We start from the raw sequence: 15,844 nt of genomic DNA, 5'->3' as shown, positions 1-15,844 counted from the left end.
GATAGTCAAGATGCAAACCCAGAACCAGCCTGGATTTGAAATCTCAGTTCTTAACATCACTGTTTCAAGCTGATTTTGTTAGCTTTCTCCTCTTTTAGACTGGTCCCCATCAAGGGATCAGTCATAAGCATGTACCCACTCTTAGATGAATGATCCTAGAACCTTGAGCTTTGACATTCCAAGAAGTCCAGAAGTATATGCTAACTCTAGTTTATAGCTGACTAAAAGTCACTCTTCTAAAAATTTCAGGGACATTATATAAAACGATCCCAAAAAATCTTATTGCACACCCTATAATTTCACTTTGAAAGAATGTGTCTGAGTGAGGTGACGCATTTGGTTATGTATTCAAGTTGGTGGCCACGATAGATGGAGCTGTGCTGTTATCCTTGACACCCTGACTTACTGGCAGCTTCGTTCCACCTCACTGGCACAGGCGAGGGATGGCCTCACAGTCTTGACTCAGAACACTTAAGTTTCCTAATGGTCCAAGTCTCAGAAACCGCACACCTTCCTTAATTAAAAAACTAAATTAAAAGGAGTATTTCAATTTAGGGATGAATTATCTTAGGAATTTAAGATTGACATTTTATTGGATAAAAGGACATGCATGAGTTTATTTTAAAATACTGCCTTCAGGCCAGGCGCAGTGGCTCACGCCTGTAATCCCAGCACTTTGGGAGGCCATGGAGGGCAGATCACCTGCAGTCAGGTGTTCGAGACCAGCCTGACCAACATGGAGAAACACCGTCTCTACTAAAAATACAAAATTAGCTGGATATGGAGGTTCATACCTATAATCCCAGCTACTCGGGAGACCAAAGCAGGAGAATTGCTTGAACCCAGGAGGCAGAGGTCGCAGTGAGCTGAGATTGCTCCAGCCTGGTCAACAAGAGTGAAACTCTATCTCAAAAAGAAAAAACGACAAAAAAAAAAAAAAGGCTGGGTGCAGTCGCTCACCCCTATCATCCCATCACATTGGGAGGCCAAGGCCAGCAGATCATTTGAGGTCAGAAGTTCGAGACCAACCTGGCCAACATAGTGAAACCCTGTCTCTACTAAAGAAAATACCAAAAAAAAAATTAGCTGGGTGTGGTGGCACACACCTGTAATCCCAGCTACTCAGAAGGCTGAAGCAGGAATATCACTTGAACCTGGAAGGTGGAGGTTGCAGTGAACTGAGATCGTACCACTGCACTCCAGCCTGGACAACAGAGTGAGACTACTTCTCAAAACAAGCAAACAAAATACTGCCTTCATGAACAAGAAACCACAGAAGAGATTGCCCTGAGGTTGCAAGGGGTTGGTATAGCCAGAGACACCCTTGCAAAACAGCCACTGGAGGGGCTAGGAGTGAGAGGCCAGTTGCTGTAACTCACAGGTCGGCCACTTCTACACTTGTTCTTCAAGCACACCATGGTCTTCATTTCAAACTTTTCTATAGTCTTCAATTCCAACCTGATCATCCTGAGTGCTGTGGTGAACACTACTGGTGCCATGAAGAGTCCAGCACCCTCTCCTTCCAGGTATATAAAGGCAGCACTGCCGGTCTCCTTTACAGTTGGATAGGCCATGTAATTTGTCTGTTATTGTGAGCAGTTACTATGTTTCACTTCTAAGCCAAAGCATTTGATTGTCAATGGAATACCCCCAGTTCTCTTCTTCCCTGCAGAAGTCATTTTGGAAGCATGTGTTGAGATGACAGAGTTCCAAATACCCTAGATTCCTGAATGACTCAGTAGAGCTGAGTCCTCCACAGGTCCATGATGGACATGCAGCATCAGCAAGAACAAACAAACTTTTGTTAGATTAAGCCACTGATGTTGGAGACTGTTCAGTACCACAACAAAATGCAGCCAATCCTGACTAATCTAGGAACTAACCTTTCATTCAGAAAATACAGCCCTTCTTTATAAATGATAAACCCATATTCTCTTTCAAATAGCTCATTAAATGGTTCATGCATTTGTTTCCATCCTGTTGGTAAAGTCTCAGATGCCTAAAATTACCACAGTGACCTTGGATTGAACAAGGTAGTTGTCTTTTAGCCATTAATAAATACTGCTACTGTGGAATGAGTGAGGGAAACAGAAGAAGACAAGGTTGGCCTTTTGAAAATAATATGGCATCATGTAACAATGAAAAAGAAGAGGAAAAATACAGAAAAAGGAGAAGAAGAACAAGAGAAAAATGAAAAGCAAGTCTATAAAAGAGAAAACAAAGCAATAGAAATGCTGGGCAATTCGTTTCAGGTTCGTTATAACCAATTGCTTGTATTGGGTTCCACTCCAGAAGGCATCTCTCAGGACGTCTTTGACCCTCAGCACCTTTTTGTGTATGTGCCTAGTGTATGTAGGTGCTCAAGAAATATTGATTGAAAGGGTAAATAAAGGAATAAATTTCTATTTTATAATCTTGAAAGCACATATTCCTTTAAATGGCCTATGACTATGAATGGGCATTCCATTGCACATTGAAAGGCAGTACAAGTGAGGAGAAGGGAACTAGAAATAAATGAGCTTGAATAGCTCTTCATAGCCTTTAAACTTGAGTCCTTGCAAAGAGCAACTATGAAGTCAGAGCAATAATTCTTTGTCCTAAAAACAGGACACCACTGATAACTCAGAGCAGTCTGTTGAAGAAAGTGTTGTGAATAAACTGGTTAGAAATGCCCTTGTTTTGTTTGCCTCTGGATGGGAAGAACTAGGAGTGCACTCAGCACCGAGGTGTCTGTAGCCTTGATGTGCGGGAAGATGAAAGTAGGGGAACTGAATAAAATTTGCTGAATAACTTATTTTTTCAAGACCTTGAATGGAGAGAGAAATACCAATGTTTTATCCATAAGGATAAAAAGGAAGAGTTGTGAGTCTTTCTTCTGCTGATGCCAACTGGGAACCTCCAGTAGAATATTTCCCTGGTGATGAAGTAATTCACTTTTTCCTAGATTAACAGTCTGTAGTAAGGCTGTTCCTCATTCAAGGTTGCTCACAGGTAAAGTTAATAAAAGGCAGTTCTAGGAATTCAGAAGGAAGTTTGCCTTTCCACTGGGAGAAAGCATGCATTCAGGGTCTCTAGTCTGTGTGTGTGTGTGTGTGTGTGTGTGTGTGTGTGTGTGTGTGTGTGTGTATGTGCTCATATGCACAGCTCAGATGTCCAGAACTTGAGGTGAGAATGGAAAGCACTGAATAAGAAGAAAGCTGCCACAGAGTAGGCTGAAGGAGGATGACTACAACGTTTAGGCTGAAAAAGCATGCTACATGCTGGCATGTATCCTTGTGGATCACATGGAAACACAACAAAAGTATTGGTCCATCCTGGCTGCAGTTTTAAAGGAAAGGAAGATCTCCTGGCATGAACATCTCTTGGAGATGTACGCACTATGTATGCAAATTCAAATCTATGATTTTCCACCAGTCAACCCAAGCTACATTCCTCTTCCATTTCTTATCAAAGGAACAAGCATTTTTCTTGTTTCCTGGGCTTAACTCCTCAAAATCATGAGCTTTTCTTCCCTACCTTTCCCTTCATTCAAATTCTCCCCCTTCAAAACATTTACTCTCCCTGCCCGGGGATTTATCTAGCTGGTCTACTTAATTCTAGATCATTGCCTTTCTACAGGAAATATAAAACACACAAATAATGAAATACACATAATCCAAGACAGAAAACAATGGCTTCAAGAGCTAGATTGCCCAGGCAGTTCATATTTCATATAATTTTACTATTTTAAATAAAATCAATTTGAACAATTCATTACGTTGAAGGATAAAAATGTTTAAATATCACCTGACCTTTTTTTCATTTCTTTTTCCCCTTTTGACCTTCCTTCTTCCTCATGCAAGAAGCTGGACATGTCTCTGCTATTTAACTCAAGGAAGGAATAAGACAGTATTAAGAGAAGAATTCTCTTTCTGACTTACATATTTCCAAAGCCAAGCCCCACAGGGAAGTAAAGACTTAAGGCAGAGGCAAAAGAGCTGGGGGAAAATATGTGAATTTAAAGTAGGCTTTACCCCTCCACCTCTTACCAAAGAAAAGATTCCCAGGATTCATTGGAGGGGAGATTTGAAAGAAAGCAATGGGAACACAGATGTTGGTGGGTTTATGTCCCCCAAAATAAGGGCCTGGGTCCTGTCCACCAGTTTTAGATGTAGGAAGGTCGCAATCCCTCCCCACATAGTGGCTTATGGGAGTAGAGATAAAGGAAGTAAAGCTTAGTAAATTGGTTTTGGAGGTTGATTTGGCATTATTTGGTAAAATTGAAACATTGGAGAAATTTTCACATATATACATAAAAAACTTTGTATAAAAATGTTTATTGCAGTATTACTTCTAGTGGGAAAAAAAAAACTTTCCAACAACCTAAATATCCATTAATAGAAGAGAGAATAAAATGTGAAATATGTTGACTGTAGACTATTGTGTAGCAATTTTTAAAAAATTGTTAAAACAATAGAAGAAAGTACAGAGGAATTTAGATCTTAGAATTCAACTGTCTTGAGAGTTAAAACCTTAAGAGTTAAACTCTAAGTGCCTCATTTTACAGATGTGAAGGAATGGGGGACCTGAAGGCTGTGATTTCTTGAAAGGAGGATGTTCAGACTTCCAACCTGGCTTTTCATCCATGATGTCATTAGATGCCCCAAGCTACCTGGTATAGTTCAGACTATTCCAGGAAGCAGAACACCATCTCCTCTGATCTCTATTTTCTAACCCAGCAGAACAAAAAGAGGAGGGGAAACAGGGAAGAAAAAAGAAGAGCTTGCCCTTGTTCTTGAGATCACAGTTCAGATGAAAAAGAATCATAATACGAAACCATAAAAACCACTTAAGTGACACAGTTCTCTTATTTCCCATATTCACAGCTGAGTCTTTTGATCATCTATGGATATCCATTTTCTTATTAGCAAAACAAGGGATTCAGCTAGAAAGAATTATTATTGACTCCTTAAGTTCAAACTATTCCCCTTGTAACTTTTAGCTATGGAATCTAAGCTGTCTTGATTTCACAGTTGGAATCTACACTCACAAAATAATATTTCATGCCCTTTCCCAAATCTTTTGTCGAAATCTTAACAATTTCTTCTGATTGGTGAAATCTGGAGACCCCTATCTGATGCTTATTTTCCAATGTGATTTTTAATTCTCCACACTCCGATAAACTTGCGGGAAAAATCTTCTGCCTGCCTTTTAAAGATAGGCACTACATTAAAATCTCAATAATAAATGGCAGTCCAGGCACTTATTTTTTAAAGACTCAGAGCCCAATGTCAGTGAAATGGCCTTGGCTTCATCACTCTGCAAGCCTGAGGTGGGAGTGGACATCTCCACCTGCCAGCGCTTACCTCTCTGCATGGTCTGATGGGCTGAATGGGAGTGGGAGTCAGGAACTCCATGGTAAGTACTAATTGTGTGACTGACTTGGGGCTATGACATCAGAGGAAACTGTTCCACTTCAGGCTTCTTGGACAAAGGAGGAGAAAGTTGTAAAGAGAAAATTTCTCTGAAAAGTACATCATGCTCCAGAGGCCAAATGTGACAGTCATTAAGGAAGCAAGAGAAGATGGCTTCTTCCCCAGCCATGACGGGATCACTCATGGCATCCCCACCCACGCTGCCAATGTATCGCAGTGCAGCTACAGAAACACAGCGACTTTCATGCAAATGGCTTAAATTCACTTTTCACATTTAAAGTAACACATTTTGTAATTATTAATGGTTAATTCGTGTGACCACCCATGAGTGAAGGGCATTTCCGTCTCCCACATCTTTAATGGCAAATAATTAATGATGTGTTAGAAATTAACAACAATTAACAGTGCATAGGAACAATGGCAGAAGGTCAGAGACTCCGAAGAAATGCAACGTTTAGCCTCTCGGGCAGAATCTGGCAGTTTCAAGGAGGGAGACTCCAGGCATAAATGTTTTCCTCAGGTACCAATACAACTCAACTCTTACTCCACACATGGGTCCAAACACAATCACTTTTCAAGATTTAGCATGTTGAAGGAAGTAAACAACCACCCAGCACTTCTATTAAGCTTATCAGTTTGCTAAACAAGCAAAATGGTATGACATATTAAATTCTTAGCTTAGTATTAATAAGCATTGCCTGAAATATAGAACAAATTTCTAATTTAGCAATTACATGATCACTTTAGAATGTAGTAGGGTCTAGTGAACTTCTACAAAGAATTCTTACTTTGAGTAACATTGTAGATATAAATCACTTACAAAAACTGTATGTGTATAACAAATTTTTTGTGTTTAACTATAGGATCTCTGCAAGTATTATTGCTGTATATAGGCAAGTTAATAAATAAATTGCCCTAACTTTATCTACATGATAGATAAGTGCCAGAAAATGTTACTTTTGGAGTGTTGAATCTCCCAGCCTCATTCTATGCAAGTTTCCCTGTTTTCTAAAACACAACCAGAAGTCCTTGGGCCAAAGTCTCACATACGTCTCAATGTTGAAAACAAAATCAGAGAAAGTGAGTCAAGCTCAAATATACAAACTGATGATCTACCCAAGGATATCCACCAAGGGTATCCTATTATAGAACAGGCATGAGATACATATAGTCTGCTTCCACCCACAAAGTAATTATAATTACATTATCTGTAATTATAAACATAATTAATTATATTCCTGCAGTGCTTTAGAGCTTACAAAGTACATTCACATACATTAATTATTTAACCTCATCTATACCTGGGAGGCAGGCATAGCAGAAAACCCACAGAATAAAACCAAGGGCTTCCTAGTGAGCCCAGATCTATTGCTTCCAGGTGGCCACTTCCTTCTTTCCCTCTTATAATTATCCCCTTAAACCAAGCTTATTCTGAAAATGGGGGAAGAATCCATTTTCTAGAAGCAATGTTATTTCTGGCTTCTTGCTCAAGCAACTTCCAAACCAGCAAAAGTGATTTTAAGGGAAGGAAGAGCCCAGAATTTGTGGGGTGGTAGCACCAATCACAACTACCTCAAGACTCTGGTTTGGCTCAGGTGTACCAAGAGCTGGTGGGGCCTGAGCCTCCCCTCTGTCCACGTTTTCATAGGCAACTGTAATTCAAAGAATGACAGACTTTTGGCATTGGAATAGCAAACATGTCCTGCACTTCTAGGAAGTGTGCGTTGCTAAAAATGCAGAGAGAGCCGGAGCTCCACAGCGGCTTATGGAAGGAACAGTCATGATGAGAACTTGCAGTACAGCCCTTGTGCTTTGCAGGTTAGGGGATCAAATGCGTGCTCTTCTGCCTGCTTTTCAAGGTTCCACACCCCCACCCCGCTCAAAATCCCCATATCGTATTGAATATGCAACACACAGCTTTCTAGTCCCATTTCCCATTGCACCGTAATATCCTCACCATTCGTCCTCCGACAACCATGCCGCTCTCCGTTCCTGTTCTGCTTCCTGGGCTCCCCATTTGCAAGCAATTGTTTGCTATTAGTGGATTTAAGTCCTGCCCAACCTTAAAGGCCCAGCCCAAGGCCCACCTCCCTCCACCAGATATAAGGGAAAGTAGACTTTTGGCCCTTCTATGGAGAACTTAGAGTCTTCTCAGAGAAGAGATTTGTATTCAGGTAGCCATAGCAGAAGTTGGAAGGTGTTCTGTGAATGGCCCCAAAACAGAGCTATTAAAGTATGGACCAGAAGATCAGTATCCCCTGGGAACTCATTAAAAATGCAGAGTTTGGGGTCCTGCCCTGGACTTACTGAATTAGGATCTCTAGGATCAGCCAAGGAGTCAGTGGTTTAACAAGCCCTCCAGGTAAATCTGACAAAAGCTAAAGTTGGAGAGCACCTGCCTTAAAAGAAGTGAATTCTGTGGGAAGTCAGAAAGAGTAATTGAATTTCAGGGAAGTCTTCTAGAAGAAATTGGCATTTGAAGGTTGGCCCTTTAAGACTTAAGATTCAGCTGGGCATGGTGGCTCACACCTGTAATCCCAGCACTTTGGGAGACAGAGGCAGGCGGATCACGAGGTCAAGAGATTGAGACCATCCTGGCCAAGATGGTGAAAACCTGTCTCTACTAAAAATACAAAAATTAGCTGGGCATGGTGGCTCGCACCTGTAGTCCCAGCTACTTGGGAGCCTGAGGCAGGAGAATTGCTTGAACCTGGAAGGCGGAGGTTGCAGTAAGCCAAGATCGCACAACTTCACTCCATCCAGCCTGACGCCTGGCAACAGAGAAAGACTCTGTCTAAAAAAAAAAAAAAGACTCAAGATTCAGACACCTGGAGAGGAGTGGCAGGCATCCCAAGCATAAAAATAGTGTGAGCAGAGACCCAAAGCACAGGGTGACTGGAAACAACAAGGACTTCCATGCGGCCAGTGCCCAGTATGGCTGGAGAGGAGTTGCTGGTAGTCAAGTTTCAAATAGTAACAACGACTTTTATTGAGCTCCTATTGTGTGCCATGTAGATTTCTAGATGCTTTATTTACAAGAATTCTCTCATCCTATTCCCATAACCCTATTGAGGAGAAAGTGTTATTACTTGATCCCAATTTAAAGGTCAAGAAACTGGCAGGACACTGTGGTTCACGCCTGTAATCCCAGCACTTTGGGAGGCTGAGGCAGGCAGATCACATGAGACCAGGAGTTCGGGACCAGCCTGGCCAACATGGCGAAACACCACCTCTACTGAAAATACACAAATTATCCAGACGTGTTGGCCCACGCTTGTAGTCCCAGCTACTTGGGAGACTGAGGAATCGCTTGAACAGGGAGGTAGAGGTTGCAGTAAGCTGAGATCACCTAGGTGACAGAGCAAGACTCCATCTCAAAAAAAAAAAAAAAAAGAAAACAAAATAAAAAAGATGAAGAAACCGAGGCTTAGAGAAAGTAATTAAACTGTCCAAATCGCACAACTTGGTTTTGAATTTTCATAGCAATAAGGATATAAGTTGAGCCTTGAGCTTGGCAGCTCCAAGATTTAGCTTGACTTTAGGGCAATTTGGGAGCCATCTAAGAGGTGCTTGACAGGCAAAGCAGGTGGTTGCCAAGGAGACCAGTGTGGTGGCTGTAATCTAGGGGAGAGATAATGAGAGTGAGGATTAAAATTAGGGCCAGGGGCATGAAAAGGAAGGGACAGATTCCAGATAGTGCAGTGTCAGAGGGACAGGACTCGACCAGGGATGAAATGAAAGGGACAAAGGAGAGGCTAGAGTCAAAAGTGTCCTGGGAGCTTAGTCTGGAAGGAAGCTGGAGTCATTAACTGAAGCACAGAACAACAATAATGACAACAAATAGACCATCCTCTTTTTCATGTGAGATTTTATTTATCACATACTTATATTCCAGGTACTGTTCTAAGAGCTTTACATAGATCAGATCATTTAACTTTTACAACAGACTCCAGAGGTAGTTACTATTATTCTTCCCATCTTACAGTTGAGAAAACTGAGGAACAGAGACTTTAAATAACTTGCCCAGGACCACAAAGTATAGCCTTCCTAGTCTACTCTTGCTATAAAATAGCACTAGAATTTTGTCAGGGATTGGAATTCCTCAAAAGGATTCAAATAGATTCAAAAGGATTCAAACTTGAAAGCAAACAGAACTTAGCCAAGTAAAGCAACAGGTTAATGAATCCAGTAGTTCTCAACTTTCACCTTGCTCTAAAATCACCTATGGTACTTTACAAACCTACCAATGCTGGGATCCCATGCCCAGAAATCAGGATTTAGTTGGTCTAAGCCAATGCAGCATTTGTTGGTTTGCTTGTTTCTTGTTTAAAGCTCCCCAGGTGTTTAATGTGCACATAGCACTGAGTCTACTGAATAAATCAATTGACAAGCAAGCATTTATTGCTTACCTACTAGGTGGTAAGTGCTGTACTCCGTGGAGTGGTAGATTCCAAAGGTGATCAAGATACACACCAGCCCTCAGAATTGATACCTTCCAGGATCTGCATAAGAGTAAGGAAAAAGATAGAAGCAATTTGGGAGCAGAGCAGAGGTGGTGAATTTAGCTAGTGACCCAGAATTAATCCTTGGAGCCTGCTGGGAGAAATAGGGAGCACTGGAGAACAGTGTTTACACTTAATAAAACAGAAAAAGAAACCTTCAGAGATTGCTGGGTAAAGTTATGCCTTCACTTTGGAGGTCAACTGTTGTAGACCAATTTGTCATTCCTTGTCTCCCTTCTATGCAATAGGAACTCTGAATGGCTCATGTATCCAGGCACAGATCAGGAACTGGCGCCAAACCACTGATGGCGAAGCATATATATATATATATATATATATATATATATATATATTTTTTTTTTTTTTATTGAGAAAAGAAGAAAAACATTTCAGCTGCTGCTAAGTTCCAGTGTCTTTATTTGAGCTGGAACAGGCAAGTTAGTGGTATTTATGGCTTACAAGAATTTCCATCTGTAAGTTTATCTTCTTGTTAAAAATCAGCCACCCCTCTACCCAAAACAATCAAAGACAATAAATCAAAACTTAAGTAAGAAGCAAAGACTTATCTCTAGAAGTAGGAATCCCCATAGTTGATAACATAGTATTTTTTACTATCAGGCATCATAAGAGGTTAAGTGATTGGGAGGCAGGGATGTGCTTCCCTTCAACTGGGTATGCAGAAGCCATGGAAATGAGACCAGATGTTGTTCAAACTAAGGGAGGAAGAGCTGGGCTAGCATTTTCCAATAAATTCCAGCAGCTCGTGCCACGCTTTACCTCTCCCAAATGACGCACACTGTGCTGTTATTGTTAACTGATTCTGCCAATTGATGATTACACTCTCCAGTCTGGTTCCTTTCTCTTTTGCAGAAACAATGGTGTCAAAACAAGCCTGTCTCATTTCTGAATACTGAACGGATGTATCATTCTATCACTGTCAGTGAGGGAATGACAACAGAGTTTTGGCAGCAATGTTAGGCCAGTGCCATAAGCTGCTAATGTTGAAGCAAAATGTAAAAGAGGTAGCATTTGGTACCCACTGGCCCACTCTGTGATCTTCTTGTCCACACCTGTGCTCTAGTGTGGTATTAGGGACAGGCCCAGACAGTGGTCATTCTACCCTAACACCCAAGTTGTTCCCATTGCCCACCGACCATGCATTGCACGAGTTAGGGGTCATTTACTTACTGCTCAAAAGCAGCCTTAATCACAGATACAGTAGAAGGAGCCCATGGAAGTAGGCCTTTTCCTAATAAATATGTTTATTGATCAAGTAACCACATTGTCCAACATTTTTCTTTTCTAAAGAATGTCAGAACATATTTTTTCTGAAAAATCTTGATCAGTGTTTTCTTTTGGAAAAACGTGGGAGGACTGCTCAATCCCTCAGAACTTCTCTTTAAAATGCAGTTAATCTTTGGAATTTAAGGTCCACATCTCAGTGTACTTTTATTATTTATTCCCTACCACGCAGAAAGTTTTCCAGGAGTAATAACATACACACAGAGACTATAGAATTTAAAACCTACAAATCATGGTCATGGAAATTCTTTTTTCTCAAACACAATCCCATATGGGCAGATAGGGTCCTAATCTCCCTAGTATTGAATATGGCTGCCCGGCAAAGACATGGAATCAACCTAAATGCCCATCAATGACAGATTCGATGAAGAAAATGTGGTGCATACATACCACGGAATACTATGCAGCCATGAGAAACAACAAGGTCATGTCTTTTGCGGAAACATGGATGGAGCTAGAGGCTATCATCCTTAGCAAACTAATGCGGAACAGAAAAACAAATACCATAATGTTCTCACTTATAAGTGGAAGCCAGATGACGAGAACTTATGAACACAAAGAAGGAAACAACAGACACTGGGATCTACTTAAGGGTGGTGAGTAGGAGGAGGGAAAGTAGCAGAAAAAATAACTATTGGGTACTACTGGACTTAATATCTGGGTGATGAAATAATCTGTACAACAAACCCCTGAGGCATGATTTTACCTGTATAATAAAGCTGCACATGTACCCCCAAACCTAAAATACAAGATAAAAATTTAAAAAATAAAGCTGTAAAAGCCAAAAAAGAAAATGCTGCCTTCCTGAGAGTGCCCTTGCTGTCTATGGGGTAGGCCGGGGAGAGGAGACAAGAGGGAAACAAGCTGTTATCAGCAAAAGTTTCCTCCAGAGGAAGCAAAGCCTGACCTCAGGATTTCTTTCTGTCATAAGGGGAATGCATATTGCTTTTGTCCTCCAGCGTTCAAAGAGAAATATATCTTATTCTTTTCCTTTGAAAAAAAAAAATTCTCCTACTCCCTCCTCCTTTGCTTGAAAAATTTAAAAGATACAGAAAAGTTAAACTTTCACATTCACACTTCCCAGAGCTAACAATTGTTAACATCTGGTCATATTTTCCTGCAGTTTTTTTTAAAGAAATAATATATTTCAGATTCCAAACCTAATCCCCTCTAACCAGACTAATTATAACCAACAGAAAACAGTTTCATGAGCTGATGTGGATCCTTCCAATCCGTTAAAATATAAACATTGTATACACTTAGGTATGCCACAAATAATACATAGCATTGCTTTCTGTACGTGCAGTGTTTCATTATTTAAATAAGTAGCATCAATCTTGATAGTTACTGCAACTTGCTTTTTTTCCTCCTTGACACTGGGTTTTGGGTGATCTGTCCATATGGAGATATGTAGATATAGTTCATCACTTTTCTTGTGTATATATCACATTTCCAATCCACTATTGATAAATGTTTAGGTTATTTCCAGTTTCTTACTGTTTTCTACAATGCTGCAATAAACATTCTTATACATGTCTTTCAGTGTAAACTTGTAAGTGTTTATGTAGACGATATACACAGTAGTGGAATCCATGGGGCTAGGATATATTTCCAGTTTGCTTAAGTCCTGCCAAAAGACTCCCAAAGTGACTGTTAAGCACCAACATGAGGTGATGGAACCATTTCCCCCTCATGCTGGCCAAAGCTTGATGTTCTTGGACGCTAAATCCATTTCCAATCTGGTGGTTAAAAATTAATGGCTAAGTGTTGTTTTTATTTCTCATTTCCATGCCTGTTAATAAGTGTAACTACCTTTTTTGGAGGTTTATTGGCATAACAATTTTCTTTCATCACATCCTTTGCTTATTTTTCTGTTAGATTATTTGTATTTTTATTACCAGTTTGTAAAGGTTCTACATGTATTAGATAGTAACATTTTGCATGTTATATACATTGAAAATGTCTTTTCTAATTTTTGAATTGGTAATATAGTCATATAATATGAACTTAAAGAGTTACAAAAGTGAACAGTGCAAAGTCTCCCTTTCCCATCTACTCCTCCTCCCCCATTCAGCTTCCCTTCTTAGACAAAAACCAGTGTTGTAGTGCACCCTTTCAAAGAGGTCACACATATACAAAAAATAATCTATGTGCTCCTCTACAGTTGTTTTTAATAAATTTAAAAGATTCATTCTGCATGTTGCTTTTTTCACTTAAAAATATTTTAGACATTATTCTGTAAGCTCCATTCAGTTTATATGGAACTGTTTGTTTTTCTTTCATTTATTTCATTTTATTTTATTGGCTACAAAGTCTTCTTTTTCTATTTGTGCACCAATTAGTTTCCTACTGATTGACACTTCCAATTTTGTGTTATTAAAAATTTGCTTCTTATCAGAGGCTGGGAACGGTAGTAGGGGGATGGGAGGGGAGGTGGGGACAGTTAATGGGTACAAAAAAATAGGAAGAATGAGAAAGTCCTACTATTTGATAGCACAACAGTGTAACGTTAGTCAATAATAATTTAGTTGTACATTAAAAAATAACTAAAAGAGTGTAATTGGATTGTTTGTAACACAAAGCATGAATGCTCAAGGGGATGGATACCCCATTCTTCATGATGTGATTATAATGCATTGGATGCCTGTGTCAAAATATCTCATGTACCCCATAAATATATACACCTACCATGTACCCAAAAAATTAAAAACAAAAAGTTTTAAATAAAAACAATTGTGATTCAGTGACAATTCATATTATTTCATATATGTACAAATATCTATAGCATAAATTCACAAAAAGAGGAGAGCTAGTTAAAGACTAAGTGCCTTTTTAAAAAATAAGTATTGCCACATTGTCCTCTGTGAGGCTGTACCAATTTATACTCCCACCAGCAATGTATGTGTCACTTGTCTTTTTAAAAAGATTAATATAATAATAACAGATAACATTTATTTTGTGTTTATAATAGGTCAGGCATGTTTCTAAATCCACGACTTGTATTTTATAGAAATCATTATGGAAAATGTCAAACATGAGTAAAATAAACTAAATAATAGAGTTAACTCACTTATACCGCCACTCAGCTTTAATAATTAAGAATATATGGTAAATCTTTCATCTGTATGCCCACCCCGTCTCCCTTCCCCACAAACCTGTTGGATTATTTTAAAGCAAATGCCAGGCATTGTATAATTTTATTCCCAAATACTTCAGTAGTTCCACTAAAAAACACGAACCTTTAAAAATTACCACAATATCCTTATTATGCCTGAAACATTAATTTCTTAATAACCAGTCAGTATTCAAATTTCCCCAGCTAACCCACAAACATTCTTTTACATTGTGTTTCTCTGAATTAGAATCCAAAGGCTGTCCACGTGTTTTATTTGGTCACTGTGCCCCTGTTTTTGTCCCTAACAACACTCACCCCTTTTGTTTTCTCACTATTTATTTATTAAAGCAAAAAAGCATCATATGTCTTATTCAATTGTCTTAACCTTGTTTATAGTGGAGTCGAGGATTTGTTTGGCTTCATTTGCCATAAAAAGAGCAAAATGTTGCTATTGTCAGATTTCAGTGCCTTTTCTCCACCATATGTGTTTTTTGTATCTTGTTAAAGAAATCTTTCCCTATCCCAAGGATGTTTATGTGTTTTTTTCTCACAGGTGCAGAATTACATTATTTACATTTTTGACCTTTAATCTATCTGGAGTCTATGTTTGTATATGATATCAGATAGAAATCTCATTTTTTTTTCTGGTATACATTCATTCTCTACCCTTTCTTCATTGGTTTGCAATGTTGTCTCTGACATAAACTAATTTTTTTCACATATACCTGGCTCTGCTTACAAGCTCTCTCTGCTGCTTGACTAATCTACATTATCTGATCCTATTCCAATACTATGCTGCTTCAATAACTACAGCTTTTCAATATGTCAGGACATGGTTAGCACAGATTTGCTTAAAATTTTTTAAGTACAACAAAATCAAGCTCATTAGAACCGTCCAATGTTCAAGCAATGATGAACTTTGATTTCAGAAAAAAAAAAAAAATGACATTTAGCAGACTGTTGAAACTGAAGTGGAACCTGTATTGTCCTAATAAATAAAATTTAAAAGCTAGATTTATTTTATTTGGAAAAGTTGCATGCAGTTATTCCACAAGTGCAGGACCTTCACAATGGCTTCTCAGATCGACAAAGGATTTGATCTTTTCCTTTCCTTCTTCTTTCTCCAGCCTTCTCCACATCAGTGTGGGCAGGGAGAAGTGGAGGCCGAAAATTCATGAATCCAGGAGTTAGGTAAGGGTGAACATTCAAATCTTTGCTTTACAGATTAAGAATAAGAGGTCCCAGAAGTGGGAGATGGACAAGCCACAAATCTCAGGACTCTCATTATTTGGGTCCTGCTAACTACTAAATTTTGTATATTTAAATGCCTAAAGAGCCAATAGCTGACTGATCAGGGTTAGTTCATCAGACATGTACTGCTTGACCAATCTTGAAAGCCTGGGAGGAATGGCTACAGTGAATGTACTGATCTGCTCTCAAATGAGAGAGGAGTATTTTTGCTGCAAAAGAAAAAGCATACAGAGTTCCAGAGACAGACCCATCCCGTTTCC

This window comes from Sapajus apella, unplaced genomic scaffold (assembly GCF_009761245.1).
Source record: "Sapajus apella isolate SASKATOON/1434 unplaced genomic scaffold, GSC_monkey_1.0 scaffold28, whole genome shotgun sequence".
NCBI classification, from domain to species: Eukaryota; Metazoa; Chordata; class Mammalia; order Primates; family Cebidae; genus Sapajus; species Sapajus apella.
Note: the sequence above shows the minus strand (reverse complement) of the source record.